This window comes from Anarhichas minor, unplaced genomic scaffold (genome assembly GCF_050575085.1).
Source record: "Anarhichas minor isolate MPS153535 unplaced genomic scaffold, ASM5057508v1 ptg000027l, whole genome shotgun sequence".
Lineage (NCBI taxonomy): Eukaryota > Metazoa > Chordata > Actinopteri > Perciformes > Anarhichadidae > Anarhichas > Anarhichas minor.
Window position 1 is genome coordinate 13,605,398 of NW_027466473.1, and position 16,747 is coordinate 13,622,144.

General features: G+C 43.0%; 1 protein-coding gene across 1 annotated transcript in view; it reads left to right on the forward strand.

Moving 5' to 3' along the window:
* The first annotated feature begins 1,020 nt into the window (after nt 1-1,020).
* Nucleotides 1,021-16,747, forward strand: part of tiam1a (TIAM Rac1 associated GEF 1a) — a 51,121-nt gene continuing 35,394 nt past the window's right edge. The window contains exons 1-2 of the mRNA XM_076102328.1: nt 1,021-2,279; nt 16,157-16,262. The gene's annotated coding sequence lies outside the window, so the exon portion shown is untranslated. The remainder of the gene's footprint in view (nt 2,280-16,156; nt 16,263-16,747) is intronic.

Sequence of the window (16,747 nt, forward strand, 5' to 3'; positions counted from 1 at the left end):
GCACTTGTGACTGTCTCCCCTGTGGAGGCTGTGTCAGATCCTTTTGTTGGGGAGATCTGTTACCTTCCCTGCCCTTTGTCCCGACATGTTTGTCCCTATAAATGTTAAATACTCCCAAACAGCAGTTATTTTAAAAGCTGCACAGTGCAGCCGACAGAGACAATGGGGATCTTCAGCATATTATGTAATTGTCCCTGTTTTTCTAATAAGATCCTCTATCTTCAAGCCAAACATTTTGATAAACTATTGGATGATCCTGAGAATTGTTTTGTGTTGACGATAACGAACAAGTAATCTATTTTTTTAAATATGTTTCATCTAATTATTAGTTCATGTTTGTAGATTTACAGATATCCACTAATGAAGCACTTTTAGCGGTGAAACTGCCACTGAATCACTGTAGGACCTCCTTAACTCGCACATTAACAGGATTTCTTAAGAAAATGCCTGAAGGATATCTCTGTTGCTCGAGTAAAACCCAAATTAGAATCTCTGCACACTTCCTGTCTTTTAATGTGTTATGGTGCACAAGCTATACAGGGCTTTTGGAAATTGAATTAGTACATTTTCCTCAACAATGTGTGTTATAATATACAGAGTTTACACCAATAAGAAAAAAGAAAAAAAACAAAAGGTTTCATTCACCAAAACATGGTCAAATGTGAAATGCTAGGTAGCAAAATGCGCTATTCTCATGACTACAAACATTTGATTTCTGCCAAACATAAATATATAATATAATAAACACATTTCACTGTAATATCATTGTCCTAGTCTTGGTAGAAAGGCCCTTCCAATTGTGTCAACCTTTACACTATTTGTATTTACCTTTGTCACATGCGCCTATGTTTGCTTGTGTTGATGACAAAAGCAAATAGCTAACAACGCAAGTGACAATATGAAGCCTTGAATTTACCCATATTATGTCCCATCTTTGCATAAAGTGTCTGGAACATACTGAGGAATGGACTGGACTAGGGGATGGTGCTGCAGGAGGGGTTTGAGTAGTTTCTATGGATATCTTGATACTTTTTTTGCTATAAAACTGGGTCGCTGTTGGAATTATTGTGAATCCAAGTTGACTGCTAACTCTCAATAAGTAAAATAGTAAGAATAGCAAAACTACTTGAGGGTTCATTCTTTTTTTTTATTTGAAGCCTCTGTTGCAAAAAGCCAGGTGGGTCATAAGATAGCAAAGGAAAGATGGCTGAGTGAAGCAGCAGCATAACACAAGCTTCAGCTGCTCTCATGGAAGGTTTCCAAGGAATGAGATGGATTCTTCTTGAGCACCTCACTGCACCTTTCTGCTCAAACCACATCTCTATTCTGGCACTTTTTTTTTTACAATTTTAGAAGGTACTTATTTTAGGATGACATTTCCTTTATTCAAAAATACAAAAAACAACATCCACACACAAAGCAAGCTTTCGGTCGGAGACCTTCTTCAGGGCAAGAACATTCGTGCACAGATTCAAGTGTGTGGATGCTTTTTTTCATTAAGTTTGATAGTCTATAGCTCCAGCACCTCAGCTGAGGGTCATACTCTATTTTTAAGATGACATTTCCTACTTACTTTTCAGAGTGTAGGTTTGTATGATTTACGATCTTTTTCAGAAATTCCTCAAATTTACTGTGTCAATCCATATGTTTTACTTGCGAATGTGTTCATGTCTGTTTCCTTATCTGTTTATGCATGCCTGTGCTTGTCAACTTTATCTGTGTGTCTTTGTTTTTTTTGTTTTTTTGTGTAGAACTTGAAGCCAGAGAGCCAGCAATTAGAAAGAGGACTGGGACATCTAAAAGCTCAGAGGCACAGACCCAGCATACATGCTGGCAGTCAATTGGCAAGCCGGGGGAGGTGAAATTGGAGAGAGAGAGAGAGAGAGAGAGAGAGGGAGCGAGAGAAAGAAAGAGAGAGGGGAGACGAGAGAGGGAGGAAGGAGGAGGGCAGGGTGAGTGTGTGTGGGAGAGAAGAGAACCAGAGAGAAGAGGGCGGGCTCAGACTCAGCCAGCGCACACACACACTCTCCTCTGCCTTCAGTCTGGTCTAAGCGTGTAAGAGGCAGCATGTGTGAGTATGTGCTGTAATGTGTGTGTGTGTGTGTGTGTGTGCGTGTGTGTGTGTGTAGAGTGGAACGCTGCGCTGGAGTCCAGGAGACGTCTCACCGATGCAAGGATTCCCCTGTTTGCTCTCGGAGAGGATACACGCTGACTGGGTTTTAACCACCGCAGGGAATTAACTGTTACTCACACAGGAAACACTGGGAGCTGAAGTAAAGGTAAAGAGATTCCTTTCATGTTTTGAGGATGTGTTCGGGGGCTTTGTGAGTGACAGAGATAGAGTTGTTGTTTGGGTGTTGGAGATAGCTGGCTTCATGTTGTGTGTGTTTAGATGATTTGTTAACCGTTTGGATGAGCGGAGGTGAAGTTCTAGTAAGGAGTTCAAATGTGTGCATCTGACTGCATGGCCCATGTATGTATGTGTGCCAATGTCTGTATACCAACATGTTTTGTATGCTTTCTTACATGATGTGTCTTTTTTGTGTGTGTGTAATTTAACACTTTACTACTGTTTGGTGGTGGCTCTATTCTCTTGATGGATCATTCCCACTCTCTCTCACACACAGTATATTTTTAATACAAGAGAACTGCAAGAAAAAGAGCATTTCACACATTTTGTTCAAATAACCAATCTGCATGGGCCAGTGTGTGTGTTGATGAAAGCACTTTATCAATCATTAATGTTCTCACTTGGACATTGCCGGGTTTCCTACCCGAGGTAATTTAGTGATAACAAAATAGCTTAACAGCCCTCTGGACTGGTACCACCTGACATTTCCCCGCCATTGAACAAACGGCTCAGCTCAAAGGGCAAACAAAGTAGCCTAACGCATGTGCATATTTGACAGTGTGCTTTTACGCAAGAAGAAAAAGGAAAGATGAAATAACTCCAGATAAAAACTCAAGTGGTACTTACGGTAATCGTGACTTTAAGCTGAAGCACAGGTCAGTCCTGAAAATGTCTGGTTGTGCCATCAAAGGTTCACAATGCGAAATGACGAGAGCGTGTGATCCACGCTAACGCGTTTGGATCTGATAAAGACATTAGCCTACTTTGTGTGTATGTGTGCGTGCTGTGTTGTGTTGTGTGGACATATTAATAGAGGATAGGAGGGGAAACAGACAGACAAAAAGGGAGACCTAAGAGCTACTTAAAGACGATGAAACAGCAGAAAAAGGCAGTGAAGACTCGGCAGAGAGCGACAGTAGCCAACAAGACAAGAGAGAGAGAGGTAGCGTAAGAGAGAAGGGATAAGGGACAAGTTGCAAGTGAAACAAAAACAAAGGAGGAAAGTGTGCAAATGTGGACTTTTGCCTCCTACTTATTACTTCAGATGTATTTACCATCTGACACTCAAATGTGTGTGGGTTAGTAGATATGTTAGTTCTCAGCGGTGCAGAGGGTCGTCTTTAGGCATCCAGGCAGACGAAGAATTATGAGGGGTCAAAGGGCATAGTGTCTCCACTGTCCTTTCTCCTCCATCCCTTTCCTGCTTCTCTGGAGTTCAGTACAGATCAAATGAAATATAGTAAAAATAAGATGATGTGAGTTTTGCGAGTCAATTTGTTATTTAGTTGTAGATTTGATATCAGGATCAACAAGACAAGATATTTACCACTCAGAGTGTTTACAGTTTGCTGCTTAATATTGCTGTGGCATGCCAAGTCCAGGTTTTAGGCGAGCTGATAAAACATAACAAGAAGCCAAAATACCTGTAATTTGGTAAATGTGGCTTCTGTCCAAAGAGCTTTTCAGTTTCTAGTTCATTCAGCCTGCTACAATATATTGGACTGGCCCAACCACCGGGAACAATTTAGTAGTTACTTAGTAATTTAACCTATTTCAACTTCAATTGAATACTGAATAACACATTTCTTTAAGAATATTTGCACTCAGATTCTGCTACAGACTTTGCTCTTCGTGTTTGTTTTAATATTGAGAACTAGCCATCTCTTTCCCCCTCGCTCCCTTCTCTTTCTTGCTGCAATTCGCTGCTTCAGTTGCTGCTATAAGGAAGTTGAATGTTCTCAGTGTGTTTTGAGGAAGTGATCCGTGAAAGGATTCATAGTGGCAGATAAAAACCTGGTGTGTGTGTGTGTGTGTGCGCGCGTGTGTGTGTGTGTGTGCACACGCTTTCTTTTTTTCAAAATTGACAAAGACCTTGTGAAAGCCTGGGGATGTGAAATGGGGGGAAAGCCATTATCTCATACACATTTACACTCCCCTCATCCAGGTCTATTTGAATGTGTGTGTCCATTTACTATGTGTGCAAGTGTGTGTTCAGGACAAACAGTGTGCATCCACACAACCATGTGCTCCATCTGTGTACAGTAAGCTAATATAGTATGTGAGCGTGAAAGGGGGGATGGGGCTCCGCTAAGTGAGCCCTGCGGGTGTGCGGGTGTATTTGTATTGTGTGTCTGTGTGTACTTAGTGACCCAGATTGATACACTGCTTTCGGGCTAAGTCAGCTCACCTATAGCCAGTTAGAGGTATAGACATATCCTCTTTTACACACATCCAGCCTTAAACTGCCTCCACGCTCCAAAAGTCCCTAAATCGAGCAAGAAAGTTGCCACGTCGCCAACACTGACAGCTCGTCTCTTCAGGCCCCCCTCCAAGGCCCCAAACGTATCATCATGAACGTTAACATATTATAATGAACGCAAACAACAAACATGGCTATTGAAAGTTGTCACAGCTGTTAAGCCAGCAGCTTGTGGAAGACTCCGATGACGAGCAATGAGTGCATCAGCAGAATACGAGCAGGTAGACAGGCAGGTAACCCGTCCAATCATCACATTCGGGCCGAATGAAACGATTGGACGGGCTTATTACAGGCCTGCGACAGCCACAGATACTGTTTTTTTTTCTTCTTTTTTTGGTCAGAGCATTTGATTGCTGTCAGGATGTGATGAGAATTTCAACAGAAATATGATAACTAACCCTGCCTTTAAGTCATACTCATCCTTTGATCTGCACATGTACAGCTCATACAGCGCTCCATGCATCAAATCATACATTATAGAAATGGAAATAATAATCACCGTCTCCGCCCTCAACAACATGGAACTCCAGCTTGTTGCGAATACTCTCACATCTTTATCCTCCACAGTGACTGTGACTCTTCTGACCTTGTGGCAGAGCAGACGGACGCCCCCTCTCTTCACGATTATAGATGCAGTAAATAAGATGCAGTTTGATGAGCATGTGGCGGGCATGATAAAGGGATGATGCAATTAACATGAAAGGGATGATCTCTTATTCTCTCTCCCTCATCTTTGTCCGTCTTCTTCTCTCATCTTCTAACCGTTGTTGGAAAATGCTTCTCTTCCTCAGAGGTCTACTTATTTCTGCTGTTAAGCAAATATAGGGCTTATGCAGCCCCCAGTGCCCATCTCCCCACATGCAATCAAGCTGTTTAAATGTTTGTGTTTGACTGTGAGCCTGTGGGTTCTCCGTGTGTCTGTCTGTCTTCTGTGTGCCTGTCTCTCAGTCTCCCCAGTCCCTGCTGCTGTCACTTGCAGCCCAGTACCAGACAGATATCGTTGAAGTCTGTTTTGGGAAAACCGAGACAAAACTGACAGCTGAGGGTGGAGGGACGCTAAAATGATTTTTCCTTATCTATGGTTTCACTGAGTGTGTCTAATTAAGGTGCAGGTTCTGTCATGGCTGCATTCAATCGTAAGGGGAATCCCTTTGCAGTGTCGTTATAGTATACGGCAATGCTTCACAAGGGGTGACAAGATAAATCTGACAGGTTGTGAGATGATTTGAAAACAGGAAAGCAGGGGAAAGTATTTTGTGTCATAAACCATGCTATTGTTGATTATGATTAGACATTGTTTTCATTTTTTCTCTCTCAAATAAGCTGGAAACCACTGGGATTTTACATACATATGCATGCATGTGCACGTTTGTGTGTCTGTATTCCCTGTTCCCGGCCTTTTGCATAACCTTTTGAAAATATGAGGAATTGCGCAAGAGAGGCTGACCGAGACGGTGTGAACATTATGTCACACTGACGTGTTTGCTTCTGTGCGTCCATTGGTAATGTCGCTCGTCTGGTTGAGCAGGACTACAAGCGCTGTTTGCCGGGCAGTGGGAAACATCAGGTGAAGAACTTTTGTTTTGTGCCAGACTCCTCAACATCAACCCCCTGATGAGAAGAAGGGGGAACAGATGCAAAGGGTGTGGGAGAAGCAGAAGGGGATGCCTGTAATTTGTGAAGGGGTTCAGACGGGGGAGGGGTGTCTCAGAGCTGCCATGAGCTGGCATGTTCACTCATTTCCCATCTTTTGTCTGTTCTGTGTCTGCTGATGAATTGGGAGTTTCTTCTTTCCTTCCTTCCTTCCTTTGCTCCCTCCCCGTTTCTCTGTCTTTTTGTCTTTGTCCCTCTTGCTATCTCATCACTCCTTCCTTCCTCTCTTGGTTTGACGGCGTTGCCATCGCTGTCATGTCTGCCCATTATCTCTGATCAGTGTTGCGTTCCAGCCCACACATCAGCTCTGATGTGTAAATGCATGTGTCTGTGCTTATGTGCATGAATGTACATCTTATTTGATATACACAACGTTAGATCTTCATATTTTTCTAGGGTGCCCTCAATTCAGAGGAACAGTGGGAGAAAAAAAGCAGAGAAGGTGAACATGTCGAATGTTGTTCTCTGAGGTATGAGGAAACAAAGGATGTGTGCAGTTCACACAAGCTGATATGTGTCATGCCAAAGAAGTACAATTTCAAGTCCATGCATTGAGACAATGTTACCTGAACAGGAAGCTGGTGTAAGAGACTTCAGAGTGAGAGAGTGGAAATACATGTGTGTGTGAAGTGCTGAGTCTGGATTTAAAGGAGGAATTACTGTGGGAGTGCGAAGAGTGTCTTCAAAGATAGTCTTTATGCTTTGTTTGCACTGAGGAGATTTGGCCTTCCCGGGATTTCCTTCTTTTTAATCTGCTTGGAAATCTTTACACCCCCTTTCTGTGTCAGTGTTTGTGTGTTTCTGTCCAAGTTTACATCCACGTGTGTAATTACAGCAGAGGAAACAAGCCACTTGGCCATTGTCTCTCCTCTCCTCCTGCTTTCTTCCAACCCCCACATTCACATTAGTTACATAAAGAGAGTGCTGACCAGCAGCTCAGTGCTCATCACATAGTCACACTTCACATTCCTGCTTGTTGACCTGGAAGTGATGCGGTGGGATCGTACAAGTCGGTCTCAAAAGCCTGTATGTGCATTTGTAAGTGTGTGCATGTGCAAATATGTATGCGAATATGTCTGAATGTGTGTGTGTGTGAACGCAAAGATGAAGGTTTACGGGCAGAGCAGCATGGCTTTTCTTTTTGTTCTTTGGATTGAGATTCTTTTCGGATAAAAACCCTGTGGTGATTGCTGTATAAGGTTCCTATCAGACCGTGTGTTTTTGTTATTGTCTCCTGGTGCGTTGGTTTTTAGACACGTGAATGTTTGTGCATGTGTGGTCAGATTGCCTTTGTCCTCTCCCTTCAGGCCTGCACTCAGATGTCAGTCAGTCGTGTGGAGCTTATACAGGTCACTAATGCACCGGAGAGGAGAGGCTCTATTCACCGTAGCCACTCAGAGCCCAAACAATAACCCCCAGCTCGTGTCCGCACACGAGCTCAACTCCCAGGAAATGGACCCATTGACCTAGATCCAACCCCATCCACTGAAGAGACGCCACATTGCTGACATGTTGTTGACATCCTTGTCTCAGTGATAGTTTTATTTGTTGCCATCATCATTTAAACATTGGCAGAAATCCAGGGCTCTTTTGTTTTGTAGCCGGGGAGTTGATTACGGTTTACCAACCTTTTATAACCTTATATATACACAGGGGCTGCTTTCCTGAAGAGAATTAAACCTACAACCTAAAAGATGTATGTGGATGTCTCTAATAGTGCTATAACAAGCCATTTGAAGCAGTAACGTTGGGCTCTGGGCATTAAATGACTGCTCAATTATGACAAATTGCAACTAATGAAAATATTTTTTTCAGCCTCAATCTCCACTGAGTTTAGTTTTAGTCGAGCAGTTTGTGAACCTTGAAATATGCAGAACACTGATGCAACAGTCTGGGTGTGGGTCCACTATATTCTCTGAATCGGTCACACCTTACTGTAATGTTTGTGTGCAATGCACAAATGAAGAAGTAGGTAGCAAGAGGGAGGGTTCCTCTTTGCTTGGTAAACAGCAGACAAAAAAAAACAACATGATCATGTGATAAGTACAGTCAGAAAATGTGTACATTCTGCATGCTTGAGTGTACATTTACTATAAATGTATAGATGTTTGAAGTGCCGACATTGGCTACTATTATAGTTGTAGCTATTAGTTTAGTTATTATTAATAGCTATAGTTTTTTAAACCTTTTTAGCATTCTTCATGAAGTTTGAAATCTTATATTATTGCCGTGGTCTCTGTCCTCTGTTGGTCGGAGAGGCAGAGACACAACATACTGTCTGTCACGTTCTTGCTAAACATTTCTTACCCCCATCCCTCACTGCGGTGCATTGTCTCCTGTCTCTTCTTCAAGGGGATGCTTTGTTTGCAAGCGCTGCTGTTGACCCAGCTGCAGGGATCCACTAAGATAACTTCCCCTTCCACCTCCCGCTGTCCCCCTCCCCCCCCCCCTCTCTCTGCAGTACACCTCTGTGTTGCCCATTCCTCTGCCACTAACTTCTTTCTTTACACTCCCTGCTTACTCACCTCTGTCAGGATTATACTCTCATGGTGTCTCCTCTTACTCCTTCTCCACCCATAATCTTTCATTTCCTTTCTCCTCTTTCTTCCCCCACAGTACCCTCTCCACTTTTTTTCCTTCCTTCCCTCCCTACCTGTCCTTGTGCGGTCAGGCCAAAGCCTCGCTCTTGCTCCCTGGTAATGTAGTATTACAAAGGATTTGCAGAGCCTCAGCAGAAATCTTAATTAATGAAGTGATAACGTTGTCTTTGCATCACTCTAACAATTTGATTAAAACCAGAGGAAGCTAATACCTGCATATTGCATTGTTGCAGTAAAACCACCATCACGCTATCTCTATCTTTCTTACAGACAATCTGGTCACAATAACCTCTCCAATAACCCTCTCCAGATAGTCTTACCCCAGCCATATCGTTACTGACAACACATCGGGCCTGTTCACATGTGCCCTACTTTGAACTGACACAACATCTATCTCTATCAGCCCCTCAGGACCTATCAGCACCACTCCACCTCTTTACCTCTTATGTCTCCTTCCACCTCAGCACACATCATTCATCTTTCTACCTGTGGCCCAACAACACTCCATTCCACCAGCTCTAACAACCTCTCATCCCCTTTCAACACCATCATTTTTTTTTCAGACCCTCGAGCTTCTCTCATCCCTTCCCCCTGTCTCAACCTCCCACCTCAATCAGTCTACCTTTGCCTAAAACCCTCTTATCCCTCTCTCACCCACCCTGTTATTTCGCTGTCCTTTCAGCCTGCACAGAGCGGAAGAGGGAGTATTACCCGCCAATTTGGCTCCATTCACACCTGTTTGTCTCTGTCAATGTCTGACAATATATGGTGCCAAAAGTAACAAGTATGTTTAAATATGAACTTGGTCATTTTATAGCCTCAAATAAATGTAATTGGGGTACTCCTTCACAGGAAGTAATGGAAACTTTGAATGGGTTTTCAACAGTGCACTTTTCCCAATAAAATATTTAGTACATTTTATGTTAAAGTATTAGAGTTTTAATGTGGAAAAGAAAAACAAAACTTTGCCCAATAGGTCAGTTAAGGGTAAACGTGGAGAATTAATGAGCAGGAATCACCTTTTCAAGCCATAGCACTACTCAATTATTTCAGGCTTATCAGCGCTTTACAGAAGTGTGTCTTATCCCACTTCATTACTTCATTGCCGTGTCAACCGAGCTGAGAGGAGTTTGTCTCAGTGTGACTCAGATAAAACAGGAAAAAACAAAACATCACAATAAAAGAAAAGAAAAAGAAAAATCAGGTCCCACAAACAGCACGATTCCAGTGTGTGCTACAGTGCAGGAGTTAACAAATATATATAGAATTGATTAATAAGTTAGTGATAAGTTTACTGGGATTTCTACCTTCCCTGTGTTGTTTTTTAAAACTTATAAAATATAAAGGGAATCTCAACAATATATGTTTTTCAATAAAGAAATGATTGACATCGACAGGGGGAAAGCACACTCATTTTGGCTACAACTGACACTGACATGGCTGCTATCTGCCGTTTAATTAATAAAACCCGAGTTAAGTCTAACAAATATAAGGGTCACACAAATGTTCTTGTGTCCTGGAGTTTCTTTTCCCATCAAGCCTGTAGAAGCACATCATTCAGCTGTCATTTCAAGAAGAAATTCAAATACATTCAAATACGCTGCCACGTCCGCACAGTCCTCCTATTCTTCTGCAGCAGCTTTTCTCTTATTGCTCAGCCGCTCCTCCCCCAGGCCGCGTCTTGCCCCGCAGGGTTTCTACGGTTACCAGCTGAATGTGGAGCACAGTCGATGTTTCGTCCCGCTCCTCCTGGATAATTAAACAACACCGCTCACATATTTGGAGCAGCAAATCACCAACATGAATATTCAGTTGATTGGTTTTGATGACTGGGTGGCGATTGTCTGTGCAATCACGATTTCATTAGGAAGAACGAGGGTGCGTTGATTGAGGAACAGCAGAAAGACGATGATGATTCATTAGGATTCAACAAAAAAAGCAAATGATAGTTCGCCATTTGTCATGCAACCTGCTGCTTGTTGATGAATGCACTCTATGGACAAGAGGATTTCAAGTGGCATAGTAACCTGCAACAGAAGTCCAGGATGGATTTAATTCAGGCTTACGCGCCTTGATCTCCTCCTTCATCTCAGAACAAGTGGGAGAATAGAGTGCTCTGATCATCCAGTGTAAATGGCCTCACATTCAAATATACATCTTGAACGATCATAATAGGGGGGTTTAAATCTATGGGGTTTCCTGTCTTTGAATTCATACAGGGACTCACGGATCGCCGAGTTAGCACTCGGCAGCAGCAGCTACAGAGTGGAGCGTCAAAAGCTACACACACTCATTGACTCTCCCGGGCCTCACACTCAATGCAGGACTTGTGGTTGGAGGATTTTCTTTAAAATATGGTAATCCCTGACTGCACCGTGCTGCAGAGACGGTCTGAAATCTGAGTTAAGGAGTGTAGAGTGTAAGCTCCTAGAAAGACGGAGGAGCGTATTTAATGAAGTTAGTGACACTTGAGGAGTGAAGTGGAGTGAATTGGCTGACACTGAATTGTCACACAGACATTGACCCAAAATCTATAATCCATTGTATGTGTCATTTTGCACATGATATACTGTGCAGTATCTATTTCCTCCAGTTTTTGTTTTTATTTTGTTTAGCATGGTTATTTCACTCCCTTTTTTTTAAAGATTAATTGGCAGTGAATTTGCTTTACGACCACCATCGTCGCAATCCTAATTCTTGTCTCTTTTCCTCCACAGTCGACAGAAAGAGGGGAGCATATAGTAAATGAATAGCAATTGTCTTCAATTCTTTTCTCCTGTCATTTTTATGCTTTGCCCTCCTCTGTGGCCTCGAAATGAAAGTGCTCTTCAGGAAGGAATTATAATTTGTCTCTCACTAGTTAAAAGAAGAATGCATGTTTGATGTAAGCAGCAGCCGAGACTCAATGCTTGCAGGCAAGCTGTTTGTGTATGTGCACGTGTCTGTTTAAGCTGAGAGAGGGGGGATGTGGCGCGTGTCTTGTCAGATCCCAAAAGGATGAATAAGAAGCTAATCTCCCTCTTCCAGGGAATTCTACCAGTGATGTCTGAGACAGTCCCGTCTCAGCGGGACTGTGGGAGTGCAGCGGAGTGTGCGCTCCCATCTCTACAATAGGATAATTTCAGAGCATATCTGACCGTTATCTTGCCGTTGGATAGATATAGTTCCTCTTCAAATATGAACAATGCACACAGCGGTGTGCACATACCGACAGTCACTCACAAACACGTCCCCGATCCTTATTTGTTTGGACCACTGAGCCTGCACCCAGTCCTGAATCACGTGTTATTCACGGTGCGTTTGTTATCTTTCAAAGCAGGTTTACTCAGCGTAAACAACAACAAGGAAGCCGGATGTACATGCATGCATGCATGCAGGTGTATTTCTGCAGGGGTGTGCAGGTGTGTATGCAAAATCGGGGAGTATGGAGGGGCTCCGATAAAAATGTCTCCCAGATTCCCATGGTGTTCTATCTTGACTTGCTTGGATTGACGTCTGCTCCATCAGGGAAATTCCTTTGTTTACCCCCCAGAGACAGCATTAACCTCAGCGGGGCATAAAGTCCCTGCCCTGAGGTGGGGGGTACGGTAACCATTTGAGGAATGTAAAAGGTGCGGGAAAAAGGCCAAAGGGAAGGGTGAGTCCATCACAAAACATCATGTGTTTTAATGTTTGATGGAGGGGTGGGGTGGTCGTGGTTCGAGGGTGCAGAGAAAGGTGAGGGAATATCAGAGCTTCTCTGGTTACAGAAGTGTCCAGACTACTGTTGCTGCCTTTAATGTCTCTTTTAGGGTTGGACTAATGACTTTGAATCATTTATTGGGTTGTCTATAGAGTTACACATATTTCAGCCACCATGTTTACTGTGCTCTTGTGCAGAATTCAAGACCACAAGTTTTAAATCAGTAGAAGTAGAATTATAAGTATATTGTAAAAGCAAGTTCATTTATGATGGATTGTTATACTTTGGGGATGTAATTCATGTGCTCGTCGATTTCATAATTTGAAGTCTGATTTCAGCAGCCCACTCCATGTGGTCTAGACAAAGACAGGCTTATAAAAGCAATGAGACAGGTTTTGTTTGGCTTCAATCGCAGTACAGTAGCGCACATCCACGTCATGTGGGGTGTGAAACTGGAGAGCTGAGCTGTGTGTCATGTAGGGTGGAGCTGTGAGACAGGTGCAGAGATGAAAAGATTGGCGGGGGGGGGGGGGGGGGGGGGGGGGGGGGGGAGTAGGGTGTGCCTGCTCCATGGCTGTTCTGACAGGCCTTTGGTATTTTTTCAAAGAGTGTGAGCATGTGTGTGAGTCGGAAAACCTGCTCGGAATTTATCTTGGGATTGTGCAGGTGTGTGTGACTGGAAGCATGTCTGCCTTTGTACTATTTTACTCTATTGTATGCTGCAAGAAACTCCCTGCTTGTGTATGTGTGTGTGTGTGTGTGTGTTCGTGTGTTAGGGGATGGACGTGAGAGCACATAGGTGTTGAGCATCTTTCCAACACAACTGTGGCAATGTGTGGCAATAGGAGTTTGACAGCTCCAGTACAGAGTTGTACTTGACGGCGTAGTTAAGCGGCACATTCAGCCCCAGTAAGATGCTCAGCTGGAAAACAGCAGATGTGCTATTGTGATGTGTAGATGTTGTGAAATATGCAGCAAATAAAAATCAAATACAGAATTTAAAATGCAGCAAATGGACTTGATTTTTTCAGAGTTGTGTTTTTAGTGAGACATTTAACCAGTATGGAATTTTATTTTAAATAAAGATTGTTCTTTGTCCCCTCTCAGTGTGTGTGTGTGTGTGCTCGTCTGTTATTGGGCATGTCCGCCTGGTAACGCTTTGGCTGCTGTTACGCAGGCCATTGTATTAATACGCTCTCTCAGCGTGTTAATATACTGCGAGAATGAGAGCGAGAGACTGAGAGAAAGAGAGCGAATAATTATGTTTCCCCTTTTGTCTCGGCTCCCTCAATTAAGCCCGAAGAGAGGCAGCCAGAGCACATGTCTACTTATCCACTTAAACCTCGGCAACAATAGGACCCCCCCAAATTTGCCTCTATCTATCTCTCCCTCTCTCTCGTTCTTTATTTCTACCTTCCCCTGTTTTCACAGTTTTCCATATCAAACTTCTATTCATAGCACAGGACTCCCAATATGTGTTTTTCTTTTTTTCCCATTCTGTGTCTGCACCGACATCACCACCCTCCCTCATCGTGCGTTTCGCCTGCAGCCTTGCCTCACCTCTCAGCTCTACGTGGGTTTAGCAGAGAGCCCCTTGCTCTCCTTGTTACCCCTCTCCCTCTTCCGTGCTTTGCTGCAGGGCACGGGGAAGGAGGAGAAACTGAGAGACTAAACATTTTAGACTGTACACCGCCAGAGGAAAGGCAGCGTTTTTGATTTCCCATGTGTTGTGTCAGACAGGATTGTTTTGTTTGTTCGGCCTGAGTGTGTGTGTGTGTGTGTGTGTTTTTTCACACTGAACTCAGACACAGACAGATAGACGTATAGATGAACGATGTGGCTTGGCAACAGTATTTTTTTTACATTTTTTTACGAGTGAGTTATATTGCTTTCCATTCACCCACTATATGTGCCATCTAGCTATAAAACATTTTAGATATCAAGTCCTGTGTTTACATTTATTGTCAAAACATTACACTGATGCCAGATTCAAAAGGAAAGTAGAACTATAGCTCCAAAATAAATATCCAGCACCTGTCATGCATTGTGTGTGCATTGTACTTTGTGTGTTTTCTGTTTGTTTTGGGGGGGTAGGTGGCCAGCATGTGGGTTGGGATAAGTCTCATCAGGCCGGATGGGATGGAGGAGGGCTGAGAAATAAAGGGTGGAGGGAGAGGAAGAGGAGGAGAAGCATCAGGGTCAAGTTAAGCTTATGTAACTGCTTCCCACAGCTGAGGAGAAATGTGCTGCAGTTAAGTTTGAATACATGAACACACATGCTGGCATGGTGCAGGTTGACCAGTAGGAACAAAACACTGTGTATGTGTTCTATGTACGTGCTCAGCAATGGCTTTCACATCTCTTATTGTCCTTTTCACTTCTCCTTTTCTGAACTCTCATTTCTGTGTCTTTTCCCAGAACTGTAACACGGTCAATTTATTGTATTTCTTCCCGAGAGAATAAACAAAGTGACAGTACGTATCTTATTATTAACAATGTTAAAAGCAGCAGCTGTAGGCAGAATTTAGTGAAAATAACAGGAAGTAGTAAACACAGACCGGCACTGTGGACTTTAGGGAACAAATGCTTTATTGGCCTTTTAAAATTACTCACCAGATGTGAAGGATGTAAACACACCCTGATTGACATCTGCTTTGCAATTGATAAAAGCTGTATTTCTCTCTCTCATTTTTTTTTTTTGCAGGACAGTGAAATGATTACTCCATTATTTTCCTGCTTGTACGCTGATCAGAACACAAACAAATCTGACAATAGTGTTTGCAGCAATGAGATGAGCAGTCAGCCTCCTGGCCATCAGTCATATCTGCCTCGTTCTACATATAAACTACATTTTCAGAATCTTTTTCTGAACTGAAAATATGTGCAAAACGACACACAATGAGTGCACTTGCATACCTTCACACTATACATAGCACATTATGGAAATCATGGTCTACTCTAAGCAGCTCAGGGCTGTTATTAGGGAAAATTAGGTCGTGTTGGAAAGGATCATTTAATTGAGTCTTAAGCAGAAAATCATTCTGCATAGCTGCTTTCATGTTCTGTCATTTTACCCACAATGTCCGTGTGTGTGTGTGTGTGTGTGCGTGTGCATGCATGCACATCTCTTTGTCTGCAGGGAAACAAGGGGTGTTATCCCAAAATAATTTGTGCACATGCCTGTACATGCCCGTCTGCTTTCAGGTTGGCAATGAGTTTCAGGGTGCAGTTCAAAGAAATTGCAGTTGTTTCTGATGATCTGTGAGTTTGTATATGTGTGTATTTAAACGTGTGTTTCTTTATCTTACTTGCCTCACTGCATTATCTTAACTCCAGGCTTACTGACCACAGTGTCCCTTATTCTCTTTCATCCTGCATGATGTCTCTTATCACCTCCTCTCTAGTGTGCTTCACAGCTTTCCTTTCAACTTTGCTTCACCCGCTCTATGTGTCGTACCTGGCAGATGCTCTGCAGTAGTTTTTAGAACCACCTTCCCCTCCTCGTCTTCCTCCTCCTCCTCCTCCTCCTCTGTGTGCGTTTGACACATCGGGTCACTTTGAAGTTGTGAGAGCTCCACTGAAACACTTCTCTCCCTTCTTGTTCCTCTCAGGGCAATCTGACACCGCCGTTTGAGGAAGTGTGGAGGATCATGCGGTCGGTGAGAGGCGACACCGCGCTGATGTGGAGCAATTGATGATGCGGCTGCTCAACCACAGGTAACCACAGTTTGTACACCTTGGTCTCTAACTGCAAAAAAGCTCAGCAACTGTAATTTGATTTTGTACAGAACTGTAAAATCCACTTTATTTGAATGCTTCAACGCTGCTACTTTATTTTTACTAACTTAACAGAAAAGAAAGATTCTTAGATGTTTTGATTCTCAACACAAGATTAAATGATTTGTTAAAAACGGATTTTATACTTGTTAGACGAAATTTTGTCAGTTGCTCTCTGCAGTTTGAGCCCACACTGAGAACCTGATGGTGTGGATTTGATGATGTGTGACTCACAGAGGACCGACTGATCTGACAGCATTTGACTCAGCAGCTTCATGAGCTTATATAACAGAGAGCAAGAGGCGATGCAGGATGCTGGGATAACTTTGTGATCAGCAGTTAAAAACATATTCAACTGTTTAGGGAATATGGCTAATGAATAATTTCAACACCACTGAAGGGGAGAAGTGCCGCAGAAAGTATCA